The sequence below is a fragment of the Plecotus auritus genome, assembly GCF_963455305.1.
Source record: "Plecotus auritus genome assembly, chromosome: 5".
Lineage (NCBI taxonomy): Eukaryota > Metazoa > Chordata > Mammalia > Chiroptera > Vespertilionidae > Plecotus > Plecotus auritus.
The window spans coordinates 79,298,147-79,316,318 of NC_137776.1; the positions used below are offsets into that span (position 1 = coordinate 79,298,147).

The following is an 18,172-nucleotide window of genomic DNA, read 5'->3' on the forward strand; positions in this document are numbered from 1 at the left end:
TTAAAATATGACCACTTGCCTTTCCCTTGTTTCTCAAATACCTCCATTACTGATAGGTCTAATAAATCTCAATGACTCATTGGCTTCATGGCATCAATAGTCTTCCAGGCTAATTGTCTTGTAAGGCTTGGTTCTCATCTGGTACTCTGTTCCTCAGCACCACTTACACTTCCAGGTTACCATTCAACAAACAAAACCTCAATTCTGCTGATTACCCCTCTAATTGATCTTGAAGCAAAAGGACGGCACCAATCCTATATCATAAAAAGGTAATATGCAAATTGACCCTCACACCCTCACAAAAGATGAACGCCCCCATGTGATCAAAGATGGCCACCCCCATGTGGTCAAAGATGGCCACCACAAGATGGCTGGCAGGGGAGGGTAGTTAGGGGCAACCAGACCGGTAGGGGAGGGCAGTTGGGGGGGGACCACGCCTGAAAGTGAGGGCAGTTAGGGGTGACCAGGCCTGAAGGGGAGGGCAGGGTCGACCAGGCATGCAGGGGAAGGCAATTAGGGGTGACTGAGCCGGTTGGGGAGGACAGTTGGGGGCAATCGGGCCAGCAGGGGAGCAGTTAGGTGTCGATCAGGCTGGCAGGGGAGTGGTTAGGGGGCAATCAGGCAGGCAGGCAGGCAAGCACTTGGGATCCAGCAGTCCCGGATTGTGAGAGGGATGTCCAACTGCCGGTTTAGGCCTGATCCCTGTCAGGCCTAAACCGCAGTCGGACATCCCTCAAGGGGTCCCAGATTGGAGAGGGTGCAAGCTGGGCTGAGGGACACCCCCCTCCCCAGTGAATGAATTTTGTGCACCGGGCCTCTAGTGATATATAAGTTGCATATAATAAAAATAACCACAGATGAAATACTTTCTGGGGTTGAGCTTATCACCCTATTATCTGCTGGACTTCAAGTAATCCCTTTTATCTAGGTAAGCCTCAGCTTCCTTGGCTATAAAACAGTTCAAGTAAAAGTTTCTATTTCATGTGATTGCTGTAAGAATTAAATGTTACTGCATGTAAAGTATGTACAGACTAGCCTGGTACAGGAGTCTTCTCTAGCACATTATGAGTTCAGGAGAGAAGGTAAAAAGAAAGATTTAAAAATAGTAGAAGAAAAGCTTTAATAGTTGAGGCTGTTTCTAATCAAAAGAAAAATATAACAAACCACTCTTCCATTGAGTACTGGGTCTCGTCCATGTTCTTAGCATCAAGGGGACAATGAATGACTTAAAATAATTCCATGTCCTTGGTAAATTAAACTACAATTGTCAGGGAATTGTTACCAACCATCTTCTCATACCATTGGTTAGGGTGATCAAACATCCTGTTTGCTTAGGGAAGTCCTAATTAATGCCTGTTATGCTGGCTTAAATATTAATAGCTCATTCACTCACTTTCAGAAGTGCCTCAGTTTGTATGGAAGATTATATGAATCCTCACCACCCCATGAGAATCTAAGAAACATGCACATTTTGTTTTTCATTGTGGCATTGAGTTACATTTCAAATGTACAGAAAAGGTAGACTGCACTGCTATTCTTAAAATTATCTATTCAATGTGATTACTGGACCTTTATTTCTTGCCATAGTTTCTGTTTGAGATAGCAGTTGAAGCATCTGAAGAAGACTGTTGTGTGCCCCAAGCACATTAGCTCATAAATCATTAAATCAAAAATTAAAGGGAAAGAAAGTATAGGGCTTACCTCAAAACAATTGACTGGAGCTCCTTTATGTTTTCATGATAGAAACATCACAGAATTCTTTATATGCAAGCCCTTACCATAGCTTTTAGTTACTAAGTAACTAAAGAGAACTGGTGTTTACTCAAAGTAGAGCATGAATGTGAAGAGCAAACAACTGTCACTTGGCAAAAAATTCCAAATGGTCATTAAGAAGTCTGTTTCTAAGCCAATTCCATAGACAGAGATCTCAGTATGATGTTAGGTAGCCCATGTTTCTTCAACATTAAATCCCCTAAAAAGCACATTCTCTCTACCTACTAATTATGCACAAAAGACTACCCCTTTCTAGTTTATTCACAACTATTATTGATATTGAGTTGAATTTCTTTATAAAAAAGGTACAAATTAAACTCACCATCACCCCAACTATCTCCCACTAAAATTTGGAAAAACAGAGACTGTGACCCTAAGTTCTCAGAGGGGAGCACTTACCACATACAGGGTTGTCACTGTTGATAAATATTTAGCAGGTGTCTGCTACATGGAGGGTGTAGGAGATACACCCAGGTGCTGTGTGTTATAAGGAAAGGCACACACATGCATTATTAAATCTCCCAGTGAAGCAGAAGTGAAATTTGATGGAAAGATAATAATGTAGTTCTCCATAGTTTTATAAGCTTTCAGAAATGATGATGTAAACTTTGTATTTATTATCCAAAGGCCATCAATCCACTATGTTCCTCTTTGTTCAAGGAGAAATGAAGGGATTGAGTGGTGAAAAATACAATGCCCTAGAAAAACTATGAGTGGGAAGTTTTCATAGACTTCCTTCCTATTTTTCTGGATGTTCTAAATATAGAACAGACACATTAGAGCAGCCTTCTCCCCTAGAATTCCTGCCCAGCCTAGATATCTAAGTACTCACACTTCTAGCTATATACATATGGAATTAAACAGCACTGCAAAGATTTTCTGCTAAATTTCCAGGAATGTTCAAAATAGGCTACAGGATATCCTTATACTTCTTTCATTCTGAAATGTTGCCTGAAAAAATGTATGCTATATTCTTAAATTTTCATAATCATCATTCACTTTTCAACAGAAGCTAAATTCAATGGCTCTGGCAAAAGACAAGCCTTCAGGGCACTTATTTCTAATACCAGCTCATTACAGAATTGCTATGTGACCTTGGGCGATGCACTTAACCTTTCAGAGTTTCCATTTTTTTGCTTGTCCTCAGTGGGTAATTCCGTTGAGCTAACGCACAGGACAGCTGTTAGGAATGCCTAATTAAATGGGATTTCAAGCATTTTGCAAAGGTAATGCATATATAACTAACCACTTAACTTAAAATTTTTTATAGACAAGCCCTTGCCATAGATTTGAGAAAGAATAACTCATGCTTGTATCTGCATAAACCATCTAGGATGGCAGTCCAGGCAAATAAACAGTTTCTCTCTATGGTAGGCACTACCCACTCCCTGAATCTATGCAGTAGTTCTCATTTCTAGAGACTATCTCTAATATCCTCTACTTGCTGTCCTCAACCACTGCTCCTCTTAAAACACCTCCAGTTTGAAGAGCTAACCTTATCAAATTGTGACAGTCTTGACTCTGGCCCTTCCTCTCTCAAATATCACAAGTGAAGTCACACATAGGTAAGCAAGCTTGACGTCTACTAGACCCATGAGGAACTGAACCCTAGATGCATATTAGAATATCAAGGGAGGCTTTTATAGACTCATATTGTACCCTCCCTAACCTAAACCATTTAAATCAGTATCTCTGGTGGGTAAAGCCCAAGCATTGGTGTGTTTTAACAATCTCCAGGGCAATGGAACACTGATTTAGCACATTTAAAGCTAACATCTCTTATTCATCCAATATGTAAAACAAGAAAAAGACAATGCAGCATGGTTAACCAAGCAATAGAAAACAAATGAGCACCAGCTAAATCATTACTGCTCTCAACACATTTAAAAAATGCAAACTGCCCTCTAGCTAAGTACATCATAATGGGCATAATTGGAAATGTGTACTATAAACGACCAGGGTTAACAACACAGTTTATAATGACAAGTTGTACTTGTCTTTTCTTCTTGCCAATGTGTGTGAAATAACAGGCATTTGTTCCCCCCCAATCCTGGCCCCTTTTCATTTTAGCAGATGAAATGTCTAGTGGCTGCCGGCTACAAGGCTCCCTAATGTGCTGCACTCCATCATCATTGATACTGAAACGTACGGCAACATCATATTGCACTGTATATAAGCAGGTTTTTGAGGGCAGGTTTTTGTCACCTAGGGTACAAGCTCAAGATGTTACCATCATTATTAGGCATGGATACTGAACTATATATTAGAAAAATCCTTTTAAATAATCCATGTGGGTGTTATATATTAATACTTTATATCCTCATTGGCATTAAAGGATGCTATTCATGCCTAGCATGGAGCTGACAGCTAGAGGACAGAAGGGCTTCTGGGTCAAGAGTATGTGTCATAGCAGGGAGGACAAAACTCAGAAATGCACAGCTAGCAACATCAGCTCCTCAGCTCCTCTGTTCTTACAGGATGTTGCCAGCTATTTGCTGTATGGAGATGGCCATATTCTAAATGCTCCACCACGCATCATGGCTCAACCACATAAATCCTGATTTCTGAAACTTTTTGTAATGCCCTTTCTGGGATGTGTCCACCTATAAAAACTGGTTCACCTAAATGTTAGGTGTGGGGAACCGCTCAGACATTAATAGCACTTGTGATACTATTTTTTTTTATTGGGGGAATAGTGGTAAGACAAGTTAAAGAAAAATAATGTGCAAGCAAGCCGATTAAAATAAACCATTTCATTTTTAACTACAAATTTTATCGGTGTCGACACAAACACTTAATTATCCAATTTATGCACATAGCACATGTTACTGTTCGTCTTGCTGTCTCCATTGTTTTGCAGAATTAACATAAAGTGACTGGCTTTTAAAATTCCTCTTATGACTTAGTGTTGATAAACTAATACGACTTTTTAACATGAGTGATTCTGTGAACTTAGAAAAATTACTTATCTTCTGGTGCCTCAAAGAGAAATAATTAGTTGGGGTTTTGAAAAAATAGTTAGAATACACACACACACACACATACACACACACACACAGCAATATAAAGTAGTTCAGGGTTTGGTGACTGGTAAGTATGTAAAATGGTTAGTTGGTACACAGGTTAGTGTGGGGGATTGGTTTAGTGTATTTTCTCTTCCTCTGCATCTAGATAACCTGTATGCTTCCTCGAAGACTGAACAGAGGACCAAGTCTTTCAAGAATTCTTTCCAACCCACCCTCTTTTCATGCTTCCATGTCTCTACAAAAATCTAGGTTGGACTCCTTTGTCTTTTTGTCTCTCTCTGCCTCCAAACAATAAGCATCTATATGACTTATTATAGTCTGTAAAACCTAGTAGACAACAGTAAATTATTTTTGAATAAAAGAAAAGAATCTATGACTAAATGATCATATAACCTTCTACAATTATTTTTTCTTGAATGAAAATCTGGAGACATTAGTTTCTACCCAAGAGGCAGAGTACATGTCTGAAGAAGCACATAGAAACTAGAATGCTGGAGAAGTTTGGTTTTAATTCATTTTATAATGTTTATATTTTTAACTTAACAAATTTTCAAACATATCAAATGAACTCAATGTATCCACCCATTATTATCAATAATTACATGGCAAGCTTGTTTCATCTATACCTCTGCTCATTCACACACAACTGAATTATTTCAAAGAACATTTAGCTACCACATCATTTTATCTGTAACTATTTCAGAATAGATTTATAAAAGATAAGGGCTTATTTAAAACATAACCATAGGAACACTATCATACCTTGAAATATGAATACCAATTATGCTAAAACACTTCAATTATCCATCTGCCATTGGGTTACAATTTGTGTCCCAATTATCAAATGGGTTATAATTGGTTGAAATGTCCTATAGGTTTCTCTTCCTTTCTTTTTTGTTTCTTTTGCAAGTCTCTTTGAAATGCTTTCAAAATATTTTTAAAACACATGGCAAAAAAAGGTAGAAAATTAAGGGAAATTTTTGGATCATTGGCCCTTGGAAAATTTATCTGTTGCTGGTGGTGAGACCTGGACTTTTAACAGATATGATAAATTAGGAAATAAGAAACAAAACCTGAAACCAGAGAATAGGTCAAGGTTTGGTCAGTGAGACCCCTACACACACACACACACACACACACACACACACACACACTCACAAGTCTTTGGTGTGTGGACTATAAAAAATTCTGCTCTAAACTAGAGAAAGAATGGGAGTGCTGGCTGTCTTGACTTTCACTTTAGAACTAACAGAAAAAAAGAAGTCACCCAGAGATTTCCTAAACAGATGCCTCTATTAATTAATATATGTGTGGAGCTAAAATTCCCACTGCTACTTGGAAGACATAACCCAAGACATAACTGTTTATAAGGTATTCTGCATTGTTCTGGAAAAAAGAATAACAAAATCCTGTAAGGAGGAGATACTGTCCTACAAGTTGAGAATGTGGCACAAGAACAGAAAAACAAACAAACATTAGTCCTGTCCTCATGAGCTTTCCATTCTAAGGAAAGAATAAAGAAAATTAAAAAATAAATTTTAGCCCTGGCCCATGTGGCTCAGTTAGTTGAGGGTCATCCCATGCTTTGAGAGTCACTATTACCTGCCCAGATTGCAGGCTGATCCCTAGTAGGGGGGCATGCAGGAGGCAGTTAATAGTTGTTTCTCTCTCATCAATGTTTCTCTCTCATTCCTCCTTCCTCTCTCTGTCTCTCTCTAAAATCAATAAAAAACATATTTAAAAATAAATACAGTTTAAATATTTAGTATTTATTTGGCAATTAAGTGTCATGCAAAAAATGTGGATGAAAGTTAGGGAGTGTGTGTGTGTGTGTGTGTGTGTGTGTGTGTGTGTGTTGCAGGGGAGGGAGGGAGTTGTAATTTTAAACTTCAAAAGCCTCAATGAGAAGGGAATATTTGAGCAAGAACATGAAGGAGGTTGGCAGGTCATCTATATAATATCTAGGGGAAGAGAAGTCTAGGCAAAGCTAATAGTATGTACAAAGGCCCAGAGTCAAATTCCAGAAAGAGAAAAGGAGACAAGATTGGCTGGATTGCCCTGGCCAGGTTGCTCAGTTGGTTGGAGCTTTATCCCCGACCCCTGCAACCACAAAGGTTGGGGGTTTGATTCCTGGTCAGGGCACACATGTAGGTTGAGGATTCCATCCCTGGTTGGGGTTTACTGGGGCCTGCATGTTATGTTGGTCCTGAGAAGAACAGATGGTCATGTATGTAATGAGTGAGATACTCTTGGTCTTTGGTATTTTTTCCTTCTTGGAAGCATGTTCTTGGTGAGGTGAGAAGGAAGGGTTTGCTCTGTCCTGGAATCCTCACAGTTGTTTACTGGTTTTGTTTCTCTTAGCACTTAAAACCTTTGAGCAGGTGGTTAAGCCCGGTTACATGAACTCCGTGGGATGGACGAAGAGCCCAGTGCACATGAGGTCATGAAGACAGGCTATTAAACAATGTTGAATTATAGTAATTTATATGCTCACCAATGATGCACATTTCTTTTAGTCAAGAAAACAGATTCTCCTCATTACTTCTCGGATAATTGAATGACCTCATAATTTTCCTGGCTCCTAATACTGTCTAACCTCATTACTTTCTGTAATATTTTTGTAAAACACATAGCTGATATTATCACACCAATGCTTAAAATTTAAATGGTCTATTAGAATTCCATGTAATGTCCAATCTTCTTAGAATAGCATAACTATTTTCATAAACTGACTCCTGCATATTTCTCTAACTCTATTCTCATCACTCCCTCATAATGCATTACACATCCCAAGTGTCACAAGCTGCCTGCCTGTAATTCATTTAATTAAAATGTACTCTCATACAGTCGATCTCTGCACACACATGCCCTCTATTACCTACCTGTAAGAACGTCTACCCCATGTTTACTTGGAAACTCCTGATATACCAAATCTTACCTGCTCTGGCCACTAGAATTAGAGCCCCTGCTCTTTGGCTGCAAATACCCTGTGGTCATTCCTTATGGAAAAAAATGTTCACATACTTGATTCCCCTGTTAAAAAGTCATATGATTTAACTAACCTTGTGTTATTCATCTTAATGTTATTAGCAGTTGACATAGAGCTTGGTATATACCAGTAATAAGCCCTAGAGAAAGGATTTGCTAAGTTAATGATACATTCATCTATTATCATTCATTCAATAAATGGCTAGGCACTTACATTATGGCAGCCACTATTCAGTGTGTGTAAGCAGTGCACAGCACATAGAGACTACTTAGAGACTACTAACTGCCCTGAGGAAAATAACAAAGTAATGAGCAAGATAGAGAGAGGGAAGAATGGGGGTCCCTAGTTAAGTTACCAAAGAAAAACTCTGAGTCATGACTTTTGAACTGAAAACGAAGTGTTGATCTAAAGACACCTATGCCAAGTGCTGGGAGAAGAGCATTTGAGGGAGAAGGTGTAACAAGTGAAAGGCTGAACAAAAGGTCAGAAAGGAGGCCGTGGCTAGAAAAAGGTAAAGAAAGCAGTACAAGGTAGGATGTCAGGTCACAAAGTTGCAAAGCAACAGACTGTGCAGGTGAAGCTCTCCTGATTATTCCTTCATGTGGAGGTGATCCACTTCTATAGCCTCATTAGCTCAGGACTGACAGCCTCCCTCACTGTTTCTCCTTTGGGAAGAAGGAATGGCATCTAACTAACTCATGACTTTGGGAGGAGGAAGTGGGCATATGTGGCTCCTCCTTCCCTCCCCTTTTCTTTCTTTGGGCTATATCTGCTCAGAGGATGCACATACTCTGATCTTTTCTCACTCGTACCCAATCAAGTGTTTAGGTATACAACATGGGCTGTGACCAGGTGGTTAAGCCTATCTAATTCTGGGGTTGAGAATCAGCTGCTATTTTGATCTCCCTCTGCTCTGACTCAATTGTTTCTGAATCAGGATGGGAGGAATAGATTAGTGAAAAAGTTAGACTTCCTCAAAATCCAAGACAATGTATGAGCTTGTTGGTCACACACCCTTACTTCTAAGTATCTTTTCTTTATTAAAATAATAATTTTTATGGCTTGACCTTGAGTACTCATGCATCCTATAACTTACTCAGGGGAGATGAAATATAGAATGGAAGACAAGGAGGGACTTATCAATGCTGAGTTAGCCTCTACATGTAGGATAAGTAAGCCCTAGGGAGTAAGTTGTCTCATGAATGCTACATGTCAGAGCTATGCTAAAGATGAGTATATACAGTCTCAGAGAGGTTAACTAAATAAAAACACCAGGAGTCCATTATAGGTATGTTAGATTCTATAGGTCAAGCCCCTTCCACCACACATGAACAAATTAGTGAGAAGCTTAAAAGAGAATATAATCAAGTGCTTTACTGAATATAATCAAAGCTCAGTTCAAAAAGTGCTGTGGTCATTCAGCAATGGGAGAGAATATTGCTGGCTCAAGTAAGAAATGAACAGAACTACTCACAGAACTTGTCATTGCATTCATGTAGTCTATATTCCTACTTTGGTTATCATTCACAAGGCCTCTAAATTTTTTAAAAAGCGTATTTTAAGTATCAGGAAAATTATATATAATGAGGAAAATCTCAAATGGCAGAGAATCTATCATTCCTAGCATATTGATTTTGGAATATTTCATTCCACATCACTGTAAACATGTCATTCAGTACATATTCTATCTGAACCATCTCCATGTAGCAACTCAATTTTGAAGGAACTTCAAGAGATTAGCAGAAGATCCAGTGATACCTTTTCCATTAGGAAACACTTAAAAGCTGTTTGTTAAACTTGAGGAATCTACTTAATTTTGAGCTTGAATTTACTTCCTTCTTGATTTGTTACATAAATTATTTGATGTTCTTATACAACCTAAAGTTCCAAATTGACATATTAAGATCCCAACATTTAACTTTACTTCTCACTCTAGGCATTCTAGGCTTTGTTATAGTAATGCAAATTAAATAGTTTAAAAATCTACCATCATACTAGCTAATCCAGTCAGTCAAAAACCTCCTGAAATCACATCTAATTGAGAATCATATTAAAATGCAACTAAAGTCAAGGAAGTGAAAAATAATGTATTCTTTTTAATTGTAGAAAATTATTTAATAAATTAACACCCTGTTAAATAAAAACTAATTCATTCTAGTTCTTCACAGGAAGTACATTGAAAGTCTAAAAATAAACTTCTAATTAGAATGGGTACCTTGGTTTCCGAAAGGCAATTCATTTAACTCTATAATCAAATAAGGATTATATTGTGTTATACTGTATTGTCTGCAGAGAATTCTCCAGATATGAGAAAGAAACCTGCCAGAAGTAAAAACATTTGAAAAGAAAGAACCTTCACATCCAAAGATACACAGATTATTTATTTATTTTATTTATTTATTTTTTTGCTACTAAGGCTAACAATAAATCATTGTAAATACCCATGTGAGCCTTAGGATTTATTTATGGTAATGTAGCTTGACTGCTGAATAAAGAAGATTAATGGTGCTTTAGAGAAACTATTAGATGCAAACTAAGAAGACATAACTGTGGATTTCAGGTGTAAAGGACAGAACTTCATGCATTAAATCGGCATTTGTTTATTCTGTTTGCTTTTTTGTTTATTTGATTTTGTTTGATATGTTAGTTTATTTTATAAGACAACCAGGACAACACTGTTTATGATTGAGAATTCCTAGGCATGATAGCCTAAGCACTGTACTAAGAATTCAAGTACAAACAGACTGCATGTTTTGTTTGTTTAAAGTAAAATATTTGGCCCAGATCATGCTGAAGGAGAGAGAGTCTTTTCTCTCTTCTCCAAGTTTCTGTTCTACAATAAATGTTATTCTACTGCATTTATATTCCCTGGAGCTTCATTTTCCTTCTCTGTATTTCTACCTTATTTACAACAGCTCTCCTTTCAATCTGAAGCTCTGAAGTGGCTTTTGCATTGAAAATAAGGAGGTTGGCTTTGTTCCTCCTCTGCCTAGAGGTCAGCACTGGTGGAAACATAAGGGAGGAAATTAGTCATATTCTGCATTCTCACCCAAAACGCTGAGCTGGGATGTCATGGAGAGATCAGTCTCTGTGGTGAACAACCACTTGCCCTAACTGAGCAGAATGCTCCCATACTCAGTTCCTGCTGCCTTTCTACACACTGTCCCCTTCCATTCTAGACTGGGCCTGATAATAAGGGAGCTGATCTACAGGCGGCTGGGTGATTGAGGGACTGGAACAAACTGGGCCATCAGACTCTTTTTGCTTGTAAATTGAATAAAGAGACCCATGGGAAGTTTGTGTCAGTGTTATGTGCTTGATTTAATTTTGTAGAGCAGGATCTGGGCCAGCGATTCTGAGCTCTGTGTCTGCTAGTTATGAGCACAGAGACTCAGAGCAAGCCCGTTAGAAGGGAGAGGGTAGCAGGTGTGCACAGAGGAGCAGAGGGAGCTGGAGGAGGAATCAGTCAGCTCTGAGAGTTGAAAAGAGGAGCCTCAGTCCCTTTTGTATTTCTAGTCCCCATACCACCCACGTGATAATCTTTTCTTTTTTTTGGGTATCTATAAGAATTGCTGTTATAACTTCCCAACAAGCCCCTTTCTGCCTAAGGTAGCTAGAGGGATTGGATCCTTGAAAACTGAAATAGATTCAATCAGAAAAATATAGCAGATGCAAGTTACACATTTCTCCAAGAATCCAGTGGCCCATGGTTAAATTAAGTGTTTCTACAGTTCAGTGATTCTCAAGCTTTAATATGTCTTAGAATTACTAAGGTAGTTTGTTTAAATGCCTATTTTGAGTTCCCAGTCCCAACTTCTAAATCAGAATCTCTTAGGGTTCTAGCAAACACTCTCAGTGATTCTGAGTTGGAAGTCCATGAACCACACTTTCAGAAACTTGATTAAATTATTCTAAGTTTTACACTTGGGTCAGTCTAGGCCACCAAAGCCTGCACATGACCATGATCTTGCATTTTAACATTATACCCTTGGGTTTCATTAGGAAAACAAACAATGAAACCCTACTCCATTTTCTATAGACATAACACTTCTATTGGAGTACTCTGTTGAAATGGGAAGTTACAATAGGAATTAGCAATTGAATAGCCTTTGCTCCCCATGAGATACTCATAAGATTTCATTAAAAACAATGATAAACTGACTTCACTAAAAATAATAAACAAATGAATGAATAAATGAATGAGCAAATCTATAATAACAAAAGCATAATATGCTAATTAGACCGGATGTCCTTCTGGATGACTTTCCCGAGGAAGCCGGGGCTGCGGGGGTGAGGCAGAGAAGGCGGCTGCCTGGGCGGTGAGGGCCAAGCCCCTTGCACGAATTTTGAGCATCAGGCCTCTAGTAAATAAATAAAATGATAGTACATGTTTTCCTTTTAACCACATTTGCCAGGTAACCAGAACAAAACTGATTCTAAGTGCACATATGCTATCTCCGGCATCATCATGTGTGTTTTTGTAGTGAGTCACACAAATCATTTAAGAAAGAAATTTAGTTGGAAAGGCAGATCACCTTTTTTTTTAGAAGTTTGTTACATTTGCTTAAGGTTGCAGATTTTAACTGGCATCCATTTATTTGACATGGGTTTACTGAATTCTATTCTGTGTTGTTTATTATGAGGCACTTTGGGACTGAAAACTAAAAAGGCTCTAGGCCCCATGGACTTTACTGTCCTTCAGAAAAGAAACAAAATATATTCAGAGAAGAAATCAAGTGCTAAAATGCAAGCCATTCATTTGGGGACTCAAGAATGAGGACTAGTTACTTCCAGCAAGAGGAGCAGGACAAATTGAATGGAGGAGGCAAACGTTTATACCTGGTAGAATGGGCAAACAATAGAGACTAAGAAAAAGATATTCTAGATGGAAGGTCATTCTGATTTTCCTTACTACCTTCCCCCATAGCACCATGGATTTCTGCAAAGCACATACCATGTTTTGTAACTGCATATTCATTTGGGTAATGTGTTCAATTGCTCTATTTTCCTCCATAGACTGTGGTCTCCATAATGTCTGGATGTGCTTTTCAGTCACCACTCTACACATATGTAGTACCTAATCTAGCAAAGTGCCTGGAACACAGTGATTGTTCAGTGAATGTTAACTCCTAAATGAGTGGTCAAGAGACTAGAATTTCACATGGTTTTGCCATTTATCAGTTTTGCAATCTTGGGCCCTATTTCTAAGTCTCTGTATCCTCATATGCAACATGGGGTTATGATCATTCTTTTCATATAGGGTTGAAGAAAGAATTAAATAGGATAATGTATATCAATGCTACAGGTATTACTAATTTGGTAGAAAGAAGCAGTGATATGAAGCCAAGCCAAGACAATTAAGTTAAAATGATAGCTTGTTACTGATAAGAGTTAGAATTTGTCCAGCTTTGTTTTCTGTAGTACTGTACAGGCTCACTAGGCAAGGCAATGTAGCAAGTTTAATTTAAACCAGGTATCTTTGCTTCTATTGGACCAGGTGACCAGGAGTGCTTTCCTTGAAGATCCTCATTTATAGAGCAGGACTCATGGAACAGCTGTTCCTTTGTCATCAAACTGTTCTGACAGTCAATGAGATAGTGCACATGAAAGCAATGTGTGGCAGGACTGTAACATGTGGAGCCTGTTCACAAATCCTATATAATAAAAGTCTAGGTGGCATCGTGCAATGTCATCACAAGATGGCCGCCACGACATTGTAACAAGATGGCCACCACAAGATGGCTGCCAGGGGAGGGCAGTTGTGGGCAATCAGGCCAGCAGGGGAGGGCAGTTTTGGGTAAATAGGCCTGCAGGGGAGGAAAGTTGGGGGTGAACAGGCCAGCAGGGGAGAACAGTTGGGAGTAGTTGGGCCCGCAGAGTAGGGCAGTTGGGGGCAACCGGGCCAGCAGGGGAGGGCAGTTGGGTGTGACTGGGCTGGCAGGGGAGGGCATTTGGGGGCGACCAGGCCTGCAGGGAAGGGCAGTAGGGGGCGACCAGGCCTGCAGGGGAAGGTAGTTGGGGGGGACCAGGCCTACAGGGGAGGACAGTTGGGGGCAACCAGGCCAGCAGGGGAGGGCAGTTGGGGGCGGTCAGGCTGGCAGGGGAGCATTTAGGCATCAATCAGGCTGGCAGGGGAGCGGGTAGGGGGTGATCAGGCTGGCAGGCAGAAGTGGCTAGGTGCATTCAGGCAGGCAGGCAGGTGAGCGGTTAGAAGCTAGCAGTCTTGTATTGTGAAAGGGATGTCCGACTGCTGATTTAGGCCCAATCCCTGGGGTCAGGCCTAAACCGGCAGTCGGACATCCCCCAAGGGGTCCCAGATTTGAGAGGGTGCAGGCCAAGCGGAGGGACACCCCCCTGTGCACAAATTTTGTGCACTGGGCCTCTAGTCTTCTTTATAAAATTAATTTACTTATTTTTAAATTATTGTTCACATACAATATTTTATGCATTTCAGATGTACAACACAGTGATTCCACATTCATATACCTTACAAAGTGAACACTGCAATAATCCTATTAATCATCTGCCCCCATACAAAGTTATTAAAATATATTGACTATATTCCCTTGCTGTACCAGGGTTCAGGTTCTCAAATTGGTAATAAACAAGCCAAATGAGCTGTGCTTAGGAATATGAGAAATAACTTGTTGTGGGATGAATACAGGCAGGCCCTAGAGTCACAGAAATCTAGATCCCAACTGTGGCTTTGCCTCTGACATGTTGGGTGATCTTGGATCAGTGATTTTATCTTTTTTGAGCAGGTGTTTCTTACCTGTTAGTCATATACAATTAGACCTACCTCCTGGGGCCATTGCTGGGGGTAAAATAAAATCCCAGCTGGTGATACTGTGAACTCCAGGTCTCTGCAAATGTCCATCAATCTCTGGCCCAGAAGGAAGTGGAGAGGAGGATGTGTGTGGACTGAGAATGCTTCCCTATCAGCTACTATTTTCAATAACATATGCTGTGAAGAAGTGTAGGTTCGCCAACTAAGAGTTCCAACCTCTGAGCAGCAGTTCTTATCAGTGGTCTCCCTGAATGTGGTCATGGGACTTTAAAAATAATGTTCCATTTATTTTTATTTGCTTGCCAAATCAAATCCACTTCCCACTGGGTTTTAGTAGAGACAGGCAGAAGAAAAAAAGAAAAAGAAAAAGAAAAAAAAAAAAAACACATCCATATAGGAGGAAAAATTTAAAAGAAATTAAGAGAATTATCTCTTGCCGAAACCAGTTTGGCTCAGTGGATAGAGCGTCAGCCTGCGGACTGAAAGGTCCCAGGTTCGATTCCGGTCAAGGGCATGTACCTTGGTTGCGGGCACGTCCCCAGTAGGGGGCGTGCAGGAGGCAGCTGATCGATGTTTCTCTCTCATGGATGTTTCTAACTGTCTATCCGTCTCCCTTCCTCTCTGTAAAATATCAATAAAATATATTTTTTAAAAAAGAGAGAATTATCTCTCTCTCTTTTTTTCCCTATGAATTAAGAAAAGTGTCTTTTATGAATTTTACTAGCAGAACTCCTCAGTTTCATAGGAGTGTGATTGAGATATGTAACCTCTACAAGTCCAAGTGTTTATAATTCTTCCTATTAAGTTTTTGGGAATATTTACTAGTAGAGTACTAGGACTTTGTGGTGATCTGTGATCTATGGGTTTTAAATTACAGAATAAAGGAGGTATGTCACCCCTAGTGGAGCTTGTAAAATCAAAGGCACCTATACTTTGTATTATGAGACTTGTGCTTGGGACATATATGTGAGCTGCACATCTTATTTCATTTTTCAAAGAATACTGCGAATAGGTAACATCCAAAATGTACAGAGTTGAAAACTGAGACTTAGGTTAAGTCACTTTCTGGAGGAATGTTCTTAGATTATTACATTCTCTCCAACATTATTTTGAGGACATGTTTCAGGCCCCAAATCTTGATCTCTCATACACAGTAGACTCCTCATTATTTGGGAGTAAATTAGTACTTTATTCTCCATTTCCCAAGCGGACAAAAGTACAGATGAATCTGTGGGGAGAAAGACGGGATCATGTGTGCTTGAAAGGAGTAGGTAAAGAGAAAGGGTGGTGACAGTTTGCCTTTGAGTAGAAGAAATTCTCAAGTCCAGATGAGGAGATTTTTTACTTATTTGAAATTCTGAATGACCCATACAGGGGTGGGCAAAAGTAGGTTTACAATTGTTCATATAGAAAAATATGTAATATAAGAATAAATAATAATACAAGAATAAACTTTGTTTCACATACCCACAACTGTAAATCTACTTTTGCCTACCCCTCTATTGCTCTCAAGGTGTAAACTAACAGAAGGGTAAACAGAATTGCAGTGGAAAGCCAGAAGAAATCTGAAAATTGAATCTTTGCTCCTCCAAGTCCCTTGGCTGTCAGACTGTGAAAAGAATGATCTAGGCTTGAAAAAAGTGGAGGCAAAAAGAGACCACAGAGGTTTAGAACTATTTTTATTTCAATGCCAACATTTAAATAATTAAGTAACTTTCTGGAAATTGGAGTAAAATTTAATATTGCTAGAAAAGCAATCATTTCACATGCCCTATGATGTCTCCATCCTTAGCCAGTGCTAGGAGAAGACCCCTGGGTGGCAGAGGGATTTTTTTTTTAATGTAGAATACGTGCAATAGCAGTAGCTGAAATAATCTGTGGCCACGAGGGTGCACCGGCTCAGCAAAACTAATATACCTCCTGAGGGTCAGCAGGCCTTGACTGCTCCCCCATCAATACCTGGCTGCCAGTGGGTACCCTTTTTAATTCAGTCATTTCCTTTCTTATAACCATTTAGCAAAGGAATTATGCTTATCTTCCATGGGAAAGAAACTAAAAGAAATAGTGGAACCTCAATAAAATTCCACCATCACAGATTATTTTATCTTTGTAAACTTTTCCAATATTTATCTTTAAGAGTTGGTATGCTTTGTGGGTTCATTACTATTAAAATTCAAAAAGCCGGTTTCATAGATGCTGCCTTCCAAATGGTTCCAAATATAGATTATTCTTCTGTCCACTCTGTCTGGAAATGGCAGCCCCCTGACTTCTCTGAACCAGCCCTGCTCATTTAGTTCACTCACGTCAGAACTTCATTCAGAAAAGTACATTTTGGAGAATCTCTAGAAGAGATTGTTGTTTCCCCCTTTGAAAGATTAGCTAAATATTTCACTGTATTTTCAAAGCTCTTTTATATTCAATATATTTATTTCTGATTCTATCCATAAGCAAAGCTCACTGGATGCTACTTCATTACTGCTTTGACAAAATCATTAAGAAAAGGAGATGGCAGGTATAAAACTTTGCGCAGGTGTCCCGCCACTGCTAACTGAAACACTGATGATGATAATCTTCAGCAGCGGGCACCACCCTTATGCCAGTCATTGGGAGGTGGTTTGAAATGGCAGTCAGATCTATGCCAATGTTGGTCACATGGTCATGTCACTCCCAGGAAGATGCGTGAGAGTCAAAATACTACATTTGGTTGATCCCAGATTCATTGAGCTGGGATTCTGCACAGAAAGGTGTTAATGCTCTCAATCTCCATGATGGATTCTCTCTTTGCAGAATGACACACTTTTTTTCCTTCCACCAGGATGTTAGTGCAGCAACAGTGAGGGCCATACCCTGCTTCAGAGGACATGACTATCAAGCGAAGGCCAGGGATGTGTGGCTGAGCCCCATTTACTCTGGGCACTAAGGTTAATATTCTCTCTATCCTTCCTTTTCTTGGATGTGCCTTTTCTTACTGTGACAATGGTAAGATCTACAGGACCCAGGCCAAGGTGTGAGACTAAGGAAGAGCAACTACATTATTAACTCCTGGTCTTAGGCTTAAATGGAGCTTTGAGGCTAGGACCCTTTATATCTCCATGTGGACTAGTTCATCAGGGGACTGTAATAAATATGGGGGGAAAGTCCTGTTCTAAGAAAGAGTATCATGTTACCGAAGTGCTTCTGTGTGTTTATTAGGACTTGGTATTAAGGATTCTGGGTCATAGTCCTATAAATATACCCAGGGGGACAAAGCTTAACCATTAAAATAAAGAAATACAAATGCACACGGGAGCAACAAATAAATTGTGATGGCGATGATGTTTTATTAGAAACCACATATGAATGGTTCAAAATGTCACACAGGGTTAGCAGAAGATGAGTACTCCTGCAGTGTACACCAGTGAAATTATGGCACATCACAACCGAATATGTTTTCCCTGCCTAGTTCCAATGGATCTGAAATTCAAGACTTCATTTACAGATGTTACAAACCTTGTTCCCAGGAAGGGTGCTCCCTTTCCACATTCTCTCACTGTTTAGTGGTGGGGAACACAAGCACGTGGTTAGGAAATAAAGCAGAAAGAAAAAGCATCCACCTAC

At 39.5% G+C, this 18,172-nt stretch overlaps 1 protein-coding gene across 1 annotated transcript in view; it reads right to left on the reverse strand.

The window, feature by feature from the left end:
- Positions 1-18,172, reverse strand: part of THSD7B (thrombospondin type 1 domain containing 7B) — an 885,792-nt gene that overhangs the window by 383,820 nt on the left and 483,800 nt on the right. The gene's annotated exons all lie outside the window — the stretch shown is intronic.